Here is a 12,099-nt window from a genome sequence, read left to right as displayed (position 1 = left end):
CTACGTCACGGATTGAGGTGACTTTAGGCCAACAGACGGCTATCACATGTGCAGGGGGGCTTATCTTAGTTATCCCTCCACTCCACGATGTGATGAAAAACCAAACACAAGGCTATTGACCTCTTAGTTTACAGCAGGGGCTTATTCTAGGTATCCCACTGCTTTTCTATATACCACGAACTGCAGGGATTTATGTATATCCCGCTTACAGTTCCACTTAACACTTGCAGCTCTCTGGCGCCCCCTTACTCTCAGGTCAGATTAGGTACTGCTCCCTGGGTAATTAGTCGCTAGAAAGGCTGCCTGCTATGTACTGGCTATTGGGCACGCTGCAGCGACGCGATAACTACTCCCACTCAGGCAGGAACAATAATTATTAACGCCACAGCCGCTACAACATAACCCAAAAGTCTGCACACTTCTCGCTGCCACCAGCTTCGATTAAACGGGTCCGAAGCTAACCCAACACAGTAGCGTAATTCTCTTCAAGAGACAGGGTACGGCTTTTAGAGCATGGAGAACTGAACTAACATATAATAGTATATCCCATTAACAAATTAGGCAGTGCTTTATCAAAAATATTTTATAAAGATGTTACAAATGAGACAATTGCAAATATGTACATGGGTAATTATAACATAAAGGGAATAAATGAGAAAAGATAACACTCACATGTTAAAAGCATGGCGGACACCCCAGGCTAGTGCAGTTTCCATACATCCCAGTCCATGGGATGTACTCAGCTCTTCCAGGACAATAGGACAAGAAGTCCAGAAGAAAAAATCAAGCAGAGAGACTGAGCTGGGGAGCCTGCCACAACTTAATACCTTAAGGCTTTGACATCACAGAAGGGCTGGCTTATCCAGACCCTCCTCTCTCTACATTCTGAGTACTTCAATCTTAAATTTATCTACTTGCTATAACTTCGCTACAACACATGACAGAGTCAGACCAAACCTATCATTCATCTCGGATTAACGTGAGCATTCTAATGAGATCAAATATGTCCTATCTGGGATACATATTTACAGAGAAAACCCTACTTCTTTACCAGATGGAGTTAGAAGCCCGAGTTTCAAGGGATGGGTAGATACACCGAGTGAGGATAAGAATATATATTTTCGTATTTCTAGCTTAAATCGTTTGCCTAATATCTAACAAAAACTAAACAAAGAATCTTTCATGAATTTTTGGAGCCACTTTTCCACTTCTAACTGGTGAAGGTGGGAGGGGTGAGGGACTTTCCTCTGAGCCTGGAATTTACGACCCCAGGGCAATAAAAACCCCTTCTAGCATACAGTCTGTAGCCCAGAGAGAAACAAGAAGACACAAAAGAGAATAGTAAAACCAAAAACACTCAGTTTGAAAAAATGTTGCAGTAATCCGCAAGTGCTAGTAAAAGATGTAAAAAACAGGGTATTTGGTTGATACGTTTTTTGCAAAAAATGCATACTAAGCTGCTCTACCAATCTTCACGGTATACCCTTATCAGAGCAGTCCTAACTAATGTATGCAATCCCTATCTGATGTATTTAAAAACCTGATCATCTGTATATAACCTGTGTGAACAGGGTTCAGAGAGGAAAAATCCATGTGTGCATACAGGGTAGAACAGCTATTGTGCAGATAGCCCAAGAGGAGTGGTGGAACTCCCCAGTCTTGTAGACACAAGAGAACAATTATGGAAACAGGAACACATGGGCTACTTGCACAGTGAACAAGTCTGTAGAATCATGTTCACACACCACCAAGAAACCTGAAGACACAAAAGAGAATAGTAAAACCAAAAACACTCAGTTTGAAAAAATGTTGCAGTAATCCGCAAGTGCTAGTAAAAGATGTAAAAAACAGGGTATTTGGTTGATACGTTTTTTGCAAAAAATGCATACTAAGCTGCTCTACCAATCTTCACGGTATACCCTTATCAGAGCAGTCCTAACTAATGTATGCAATCCCTATCTGATGTATTTAAAAACCTGATCATCTGTATATAACCTGTGTGAACAGGGTTCAGAGAGGAAAAATCCATGTGTGCATACAGGGTAGAACAGCTATTGTGCAGATAGCCCAAGAGGAGTGGTGGAACTCCCCAGTCTTGTAGACACAAGAGAACAATTATGGAAACAGGAACACATGGGCTACTTGCACAGTGAACAAGTCTGTAGAATCATGTTCACACACCACCAAGAAACCTGAAGACACAAAAGAGAATAGTAAAACCAAAAACACTCAGTTTGAAAAAATGTTGCAGTAATCCGCAAGTGCTAGTAAAAGATGTAAAAAACAGGGTATTTGGTTGATACGTTTTTTGCAAAAAATGCATACTAAGCTGCTCTACCAATCTTCACGGTATACCCTTATCAGAGCAGTCCTAACTAATGTATGCAATCCCTATCTGATGTATTTAAAAACCTGATCATCTGTATATAACCTGTGTGAACAGGGTTCAGAGAGGAAAAATCCATGTGTGCATACAGGGTAGAACAGCTATTGTGCAGATAGCCCAAGAGGAGTGGTGGAACTCCCCAGTCTTGTAGACACAAGAGAACAATTATGGAAACAGGAACACATGGGCTACTTGCACAGTGAACAAGTCTGCAGAGAGAAACAAGTAGAGTCAGCTAGTGAAGGGGGGGTTTAGCCCACCTCATGAGCTGACGAGCAACTACACTTATATGATATTTCATACCATATCGAGACAGCGGTGTGTGTGTGTAGTGTCCATACAGTATAATAATAATAATAATCTTTATTTATATAGCGCCAACATATTCCGCAGCGCTTTACAGTTTAACAGTTTCAAACACAACAGTCATAAGTAACAACGTTAACAATACAATAATTAAAGCAAAATAAGCCGCCCCTGCTCGTGAGAGCTTACAATCTACAATGAGGAGGGGGAGATACAAAGTACAGGTGTGTATTTACAATGATGTATTTACAATGATGGTCCAGCCATCTTCAGGGGGTGGGGGTAGATGGAGATACTGAATGGGCTACACACACACAAACATAACATGACGGGACCTTACAGACCTACTAGAAGAAAGTGAAAACTACCAAGGTAGGCGGAAGTTCGATGGAAGGCTGCCCTCACAAGCAACTCCATCTCTTACCCTGTTCCCCGCTATTCACATCTTTTTTGAAAAAGTTAGCAGAGATATCCAGAATCTGAGGCTGGACAGACTGGGCCACAATAACCTATCAGGGGAGGAAAAATGGGCGCTCAAGGGACTGAGAACCAATGAGGCCTTTGAGATCAAGGAGGCAGATAAGGGGGGCAACATAGTGCTGTGGCCCAAGGATATGTATTGCAGGGAGGCAAGGAGACAATTGGGCAATCCACGGCACTATGTTGCTCTGCCCTCTGACCCAACCCCAGTCTTTAAGTCCAGCTTGGATGGACTTTTGAATTGTGCTTATGATCAGGGCATCATTAACAAAAGGGAATTGGATTTCCTGACGGTGAGACACCCGGTGGTTCCGACGTTCTATATGTTACCGAAAATACATAAATCTTTGTCGGAGCCACCGGGTAGACCCATCGTTTCGGGGATTGGGGGGCTTTATGAAAAGTCGTGTATTTATCTGGACTTTTTTTTGCAGCCCGTTGTGCTCAAACTGGACTCCTATATACGGGATTCTTCATTTCTCATTCAACAGTTGGACCCCCTGATGTTACCTGATGACATCATCCTGGCCACACTTGATGTGGAAGCGTTATATACAAACATCAACCACGACCTAGGTATTGCAGCCGTGCGATACTTTTTGGACAAATTTTCAACGGGGAGTAGGGGCCATGACTCGTTTGTTCTAGACCTCCTCAAAATTATTTTAGAAAAAACTACTTTATTTTTGACAGGGTCTATTACAAACAGGTATCTGGTACAGCCATGGGGGCGAGGTGTGCGCCCCCTTATGCAAACCTCTTTATGGGGTGGTGGGAGGAGACTCAGGTATATAAGAACTGTGATTACCGGGAGCACGTCTTAAAATGGTACCGTTTCATTGACGACATTATTGTCTTATGGACAGGTACAGCGGAAGCTTTAGAGGACTTCGTTAATGGGTTGAACACCAATCAATGTGGCATCCGGTTGACATCATGTTATTCTAATAGGACGGTGGATTTTTTGGACTTGAGAATCATGATCAAGGACCATCGGATTACCACGACCCTCTTCCGGAAGAAGACGGCCACCAATAACATCTTGCACTACTCCAGTTTCCACCCAAAACATCTACGAAATAGTATCCCAAAGGGTCAGTTCCTGCGTGCTAGGAGGAACTGTAGTACTATGGCAAGTTTTCAGGAACAATCAAAACTGCTTACTAAACGCTTCCAAGAATGGGGGTACCCACGGAGAGTGGTCTCGAGAGCATTCGAGTTCTCTCGGCAAAAACCAAGGGAAGAGGTCCTCAAGACTCAGCAGAGAAGCAACAAGAACCAACTTAGTCTAATCACAAGGTTTAACAACCAGTGGAAAGATGTATACCATATAATGGAGTCCAACTGGGGGATCTTACTTAGTGACATGAGATTGAAGACCATTATCCCGAATAGACCAAGTGTGGTGGCGAGGAGAGCATCTAACCTAAAGGACTGCCTGACTAGGAGCCACTACAAGCGACCGACGACTAGAACATGTACAGGTAAAACCATTATTGGGTCTTACCCGTGTGGTAGCTGTTCGATTTGCCCTCTCATGCTGGCCGAGGTGGGGACCCATATCCCGTCTCTGCCTTTTCTGGTTAAATCAAAAGCATATTTTAACTATCGTACGAGGAATCTGGTTTACACCCTAATTTGTGGATGTAAAAAAATCTATGTTGGCCAAACCACCCAAGAATTGCGCCGCAGGGTGCAACAGCACATTTCAAACATCACTATGGCTAAAAGTGACAGGGAGAAGGGGAACAGATTACCTCGGTGGCAACCCATTTTTTAGAACATTATAATGGCAGCCATAGGACCCTTCGTGTCATGGGCCTTGAGGGGGTGACCTCCAGTATCAGGGGTGGTAGGCTTACGGATGAATTGTTAAGAAAGGAATCCCGTCTAATTTTTGAACTAAAAAGCCTGGCACCGGGTGGATTGAATGAGGAACTATTGTACACGGGTTTCTACAAAAAGATCTAGACCCTGTGACCTATGGCTGTCTTGTGGTTTTCCGTGTACTTTGCTCTGTTGGTGTGGGGTGGTTGTGGGTACCAATATATGTTTAACTGATCCCTGGTCTTATTTTAGGTGATATAGGTGGTCCAATTGGTGATCGGTTGCCTGACTGGATCTAAAGGCCCCTTGACATTTAGCGACGCTGCAGCGATACCGACAACGATTCGGATCGCTGCAGCGTCGCTGTTTGGTCGCTGGAGAGCTGTCACACAGACCGCTCTCCAGCGACCAACGATGCCGGTAACCAGGGTAAACATCGGGTAACTAAGCGCAGGGCCGCGCTTAGTAACCCGATGTTTACCCTGGTTACCATGCTAAAAGTAAAAAAAAACAAACACTAGATACTTACCTACAGCCGTCTGTCCTCCAGCGCTGCGCTCTGCTTCTCTGCTCTCCTCCTGTACTGGCTGTGAGCCGGAAAGCAGAGCGGTGACGTCACCGCTCTGCTTTCCGGCTCACAGCCAGTGCAGGAGGAGAGCAGAGCACAGCGCTGGGGGACAGACGGCTGTAGGTAAGTATGTAGTGTTTGTTTTTTTTACTTTTAGCATGGTAACCAGGGTAAACATCGGGTTACTAAGCGCGGCCCTGCGCTTAGTTACCCGATGTTTACCCTGGTTACCAGTGAAGACATCGCTGGATCGGTGTCACACACGCCGATCCAGCGATGTCTCCAGGGAGTCCAGCGACGAAATAAAGTTCTGGACTTTATTCAGCGACCAACGATCTCCCAGCAGGGGCCTGATCGTTGGTCGCTGTCACACATAACGATTTCATTAACGATATCGTTGCTACGTCACAAATAGCAACGATATCGTTAACAATATCGTTATGTGTGAAGGTACCTTTACTGATCTCTAGCCCCAATTTGAACTGAGACCCTTTGGAGAAGAAACTCTGAAGAACCATGGAGGAATGAAAGTTTCTAATTGCTTGATTTGTGGGACGTTTATAAGTGGTGTTTGTGCTGCTTTAATACCTTATCTTCTGTCCTCCCTCACTTATCAACATGTTTAACATTTATTGCTTGTTGATCTATGAATGAGGAAACCAGCTAAACAGTTCTCCCATAACAAATACCTTCTAATCATTATGGTTGACTGTAGTTTGGTTTAATGGTATTGAATGAGGGGTTTCCGTTTTGCCCCGTACTAAGACAATGATGGGGGGCTGGGTTTGTCCACATACGCCCCCTCTCTTGCCCTGAGATAAGCATTTCTTCTCTCCCCTGGGTATCATGATTACAGTGATACACTATGGGTATATTTCGGACATTAGAGCTTTGTATGTTCTCTAATACAATTTGAAACCACACTAGCTAAAATGTTTCGGCTCAATGTTTACACTGCTTACATTTCCCCTTTTTGGGGCTTATTAAAATGTCACTATTGACACTACTTGGACCAAAGGCTGGTCTGGTGGTGTTCGTGATATTGGGTAAATCCCTCTTGACCCCCTTATACATTCCGTATGGGGGTTTTCAGCATACCTTCAGATGTGGGTGAGCAGGGTCTCTTGCATGACACTACTGCTATATGGCAGGATATTTTTGTGGTGTCAATTTTGCTATAGCCCCTTGCTCATTTATTGGGTGGATGTAGTGGTTGCACTTAACGACTTGTTTTGCCATATAAATTCTAGGAATGCGAACGTGTATGTGTTGGAATTTGTACCCTGGCCAGCGTGGTTGGATGGATGCGCGTATGTGTTATCATGCTCCTATATTCTACATCCTCCTTGTTATCGTCGCGGTGTGGAATGGGTGAAAGCTCCAATATGTTTTTAGGGTGAAGTTACATTATGCCTGAGATCCTATGTTACTGGATCTTTGCGCACGTGGTAGATGTCTATTGGTGTCCATGGGCGCCGCTAATACAATTGGCACTGACCTTTCCCATGGTTACCAGAGCAACCACACACTTATTTGACGCCTGCGCACTAATCTGTGTACAGCCCATTGGGATATTTCCTAGCCGGAGCGTACTTTGTGAATGGGGGTGGAAGCTCCCCTTTTGGGCGCATGCGCGGCTCACCATGATGAGGGATACGCCGAAATCCCCTCAGACCTGTTGGACATAGTTGCTCGTACGTCCAAGTGCCGCACCGGCGCTGTTGGACTTCTATATTATTACCTATGGACGCCACTAACATGATTAACGCTGGCGGTTCCTATGGTTACCGGACCTGAGACATAGTCTTTCTGCGCATGTCTGGACTATCGCGAGTAGCCCTGTGGGACTTTTTCCTAACGCCTGCGCAGTTAACCTACCACCACGCCAAGCTGAATCACTGGCGCCGCCATGCCCCTGCACAGCTGGTAGGTGCTTTTGATAATATTTGTGATTATAAATACCTGGGAACAACATGAGGATTATTATACTGACCTTGAGAAAGACGCCTTGAGCGTCGATACGCGTGGGTCTTGGCTCCTACACAGCTTCACTGACCTGGTATGCCTGCTGGTTTAGGACCGTCTTTAGAGGTGTTTGCACTGGGTCAGATAAGGGACACCCTAGGATTGATTAGGAGGGTAAATTGGTGGTAACTATTGGGGACCGGTGTCTCTCTACCATATCCCCACCTAGAGACTGTGTGTTTGTGGGACCACGTTATTTAGTGGCCCACCTGTATTAATCCGACTGCCCGGTATTTTGGAGTAGTTATTCATACAGTGCGCACATTTTGCATTATGCAGGCTACCTGGATCAGATGTTGTTTATACTTAATGGTAACAGAATATTTGAATTAGCTGTGTAAGGTGCATATGTTTGTCAGCATTCATCTATTATTATGGTGGACCCATTATCTCTATCTATGTTTTTAAATGTTTTTTGTATGTTGTTCTCTGAATAAAGACTTTTGTTACTCTTAGTTATTTGTGGTGATCCCTATTTTTATGCATACACTTGCTCTTGTTTGCTGCGACCCACAGCCATAAGTAGCAACCGGTACTAACAATGTGCTTTCCTCCGTAGCTACAACCTCCCAAACATCACCAGCCACCTTGTACGGCGGGTATGCGAGACATGGACTTTGTCACAATACACGGATAGCGAACAGCGCTTGTTTGCACGCTACTTGGCACATACAAACGATGTGGCTGATAGAGTTTACCGGGAGAAGACCCTGACAAATATGTGCCGTGCCCAAGAGCTGGTGTACAACGCAGGAAATTGTGATGACGCCGAGATTATGTCACCGGTAATGGCATCAACCAGTGAACTGGATAACGAGGTGGTAGATATCACGGAAAGTGCTACCGAGTCACCCGAGTCTGCTGAGGAGTATAGACTCGAGAATATTCGACTCATCCCAATCAGGAGAACAAAGCCCATGCGAATCTGTCAATTTTGATATGTCATTAATAAAATTATTCAAATGTAGTGCATATTTGCCTTTTGACTCAGCGGGTACAAAATCACTTCTCCCCCACTTTGGGGACCCTCTCGGGGTACTCCGCAACATATTCAAGCCCATCTTGGGTGGGGTAAGGGGAAATGTGATTTTTGCACAAAAATCAGAAAATTGCAAAAAAATTTCGAAGTGTCAAGGACTCTTCCAGAAAAGCTTCCCCAGGCTCCTGGAAGCCTCCTCGCTACACCTCCAGTGGTTTCCCCCGCCTGGAAGTATGACACTTTGAAATTTTTAGAGTATGAAAATACTGTTTTGCACCCAAAATTGGACTTTCCGCCCATGACCCGCACACTTCACCCACACTCAGGTGACTGCTTTGGGGTACCTCACAACATATTGACGCCCCCCTGGGGTGGAAGGAGGGGAAATGGGTCATTTTTCACAAAATCAGAAAATTCTCAAAATTTTTCTAAGTGTCAAGGACTCTTCCAGAAAAGCTTCCCCAGGCTCCTGGAAGCCTCCTCGGTACACCTCCAGCGGTTTCCCCCGCCTTGAAGTATGACACTTTTTCAGTGTGAAAATATGTTTTTTCGCTCAAAATTCAACTTTCCGACCATGGTACTCACACTGTACCCCCACCTTGGAGAGTCTCTTCGGCTTCCGCAGGCCGACTATTAAGCCCTCCGCCGGCTTCCGCAGGCTGACTATTAGGCTGGACCACGGTGAGTCATTGGATGTGGTATATCTCGATTTTTCCAAAGCGCTTGATACCGTGCCGCACAAGAGGTTGGTACACAAAATGAGAATGCTTGGTCTGGGGGAAAATGTGTGTAAATGGGTTAGTAACTGGCTTAGTGATAAGAAAGCAGAGGATGGTTATAAATGGTATAGTCTCTAACTGGGTCGCTGTGACCAGTGGGGACCGCAGGGGTTGGTATTGGGACCTGTTCTCTTCAACATATTCATTAATGATCTGGTAGAAGGTTTACACAGTAAAATATCGATATTTGCAGATGATACAAAACTATGTAAAGCAGTTAATACAAGAGAAGATAGTATTCTGCTACAGATGGATCTGGATAGGTTGGAAACTTGGGCTGAGAGGTGGCAGATGAGGTTTAACAATGATAAATGTAAGGTTATACACATGGGAAGAAGGAATCAATATCACCATTACACACTGAACGGGAAACCACTGGGTAAATCTGACAGGGAGAAGGACTTGGGGATCCTAGTTAATGATAAACTTACCTGGAGCAGCCAGTGCCAGGCAGCAGCTGCCAAGGCAAACAGGATCATGGGGTGCATTAAAAGAGGTCTGGATACACATGATGAGAGCATTATACTGCCTCTGTACAAATCCCTAGTTAGACCGCACATGCAGTACTGTGTCCAGTTTTGGGCACCGGTGCTCAGGAAGGATATAATGGAACTAGAGAGAGTACAAAGGAGGGCAACAAAATTAATAAAGGGGGAGCGAAATTAGGATTATTTAGTCTAGAAAAAAGACGACTGAGGGGCGATCTAATAACCATGTATAAGTATATAAGGGGACAATACAAATATCTCGCTAAAGATCTGTTTATACCAAGGAAGGTGACGGGCACAAGGGGGCATTCTTTGCGTCTGGAGGATAGAAGGTTTTTCCACCAACGTAGAAGAGGATTCTTCACTGTTAGGGCAGTGAGAATCTGGAATTGCTTGCCTGAGGAGGTGGTGATGGCGAACTCAGTCGAGGAGTTCAAGAGTGGCCTGGATGTCTTCCTGGAGCAGAACAATATTGTATCATACAATTATTAGGTTCTGTAGAAGGACGTAGATCTGGGGATTTATTATGATGGAATATAGGCTGAACTGGATGGACACATGGCTTTTTTCGGCCTTACTAACTATGTTACTATGTTACTATGTGTAGTGTCAGTATATAGCGGTGTGTGTGTAGTGTCCATACAGTATAATAATAATAATCTTTATTTATATAGCGCCAACATATTCCGCAGCGCTTTACAGTTTAACAGTTTCAAACACAACAGTCATAAGTAACAACGTTAACAATACAATAATTAAACCAAAATAATCCGCCCCTGCTCGTGAGAGCTTACAATCTACAGTGAGGTGGGGGAGATACAAAGTACAGGTGTGTATTTACAATGATGGTCCGGCCATCTTCAGAGGGTGTGGGATAAATGGGGATAGTGAATGGGCTACACACACCCAAACATAACATGACTTTGATTACTGAATGTGATAGGCCGCTCTGAACAAATGTGTTTTGAGGGAGCTCCTAAAACTATGCAAGTTGTGGATGGTCCTAATATCTTGGGGTAGAGCATTCCAGAGGATTGGTGCAGCACGGGAGAAGTCTTGGAGTCGGGAGTGGGAGGTACGGATTAGTGCAGAGGTTATTCGGAAGTCATTTGCAGAGCGCAGTGGTCGGTTAGGCCGATAGACAGAAATGAGGGAGGAGATGTAAGGGGGTGAAGCACTGTGGAGAGCTTTGTGGGGGAGAACAAGTACTTTGAATTGTATTCTGTAATGAATGGGCAGCCAGTGTAATGACTGGCGAAGAGCGGACGCGTCCGAGTAACGATTAGCCAGATGGACGACCCTGGCTGCTGCATTAAGGATAGACAGGAGAGGGGAAAGTTGAGTGAGAGGGAGGCCAATTAATAGAGCGTTACAGTAGTCCAGGCGGGAGTGGGTCAGGGCGACAGTGAGGGATTTAGTTGTTTCCATGGTGAGAAAAGGGCAGATTCTAGAGATGTTCTTTAGGTGTAAGCGGCACGAGCGGGCAAGAGATTGTATATGGGAGGTGAAGGAGAGATCGGAGTCAAACATAACACCCAGACAGCGCGCCTGCTGCCGGGGTGTTATTATGGTGCCACCCACAGAGAGGGAAATGTCAGGTTTAGGGAGGTTAGTAGATGGCGGGAGCAGAAGAAGTTCAGTCTGGAGAGGTTGAGTTTCAGATAGAGAGTGGACATGATGTTGGAGACTGCGGACAGACAGTCAGTGGCGTTCTGTAGTACGGCGGGGGTAAGGTCAGAGGATGATGTGTATAGTTGTGTGTCATCAGCATAAAGATGGTACTGAAAGCCAAATCTGCTGATGGTCTGTCCAATTGGGGCCGTGTAGAGATAGAAGAGAAGGGGGCCAAGGACTGAGCCCTGAGGTACCCCCACAGTGAGAGGAAGAGGAGATGAAGTGGAGCCAGAGAACAGAACACTGAAGGAGCGGTCAGAAAGATAGGAGGAGAACCAGGAGAGAGCAGTGTCCTTAATGCCTAGTGACTGGAGCCTAGAGAGTAGGAGAGGGTGGTCAACAGTGTCGAAAGATCGAGAAGAATGAGCAGAGAGTGGTCACCATGACATTTTGCTGTTGAAGTCTCCCAGGATAAGGGTTGGTGTGATATGCTATGTGGGTATCATTTTTGTGTATATTTCTATTTTACTTATTTTCATGGTGTTCTTTTGTAGAAGGAATTATTTGCTAATTGATGAATGGCTGTTGCTGCAATCTGTTATCAGCCCCCACAGTACTGTATTGTATGTTAATGACATGTTGACCTA

The sequence above is a fragment of the Ranitomeya imitator genome, chromosome 3, assembly GCF_032444005.1.
Source record: "Ranitomeya imitator isolate aRanImi1 chromosome 3, aRanImi1.pri, whole genome shotgun sequence".
NCBI classification, from domain to species: Eukaryota; Metazoa; Chordata; class Amphibia; order Anura; family Dendrobatidae; genus Ranitomeya; species Ranitomeya imitator.
Note: the sequence above shows the minus strand (reverse complement) of the source record.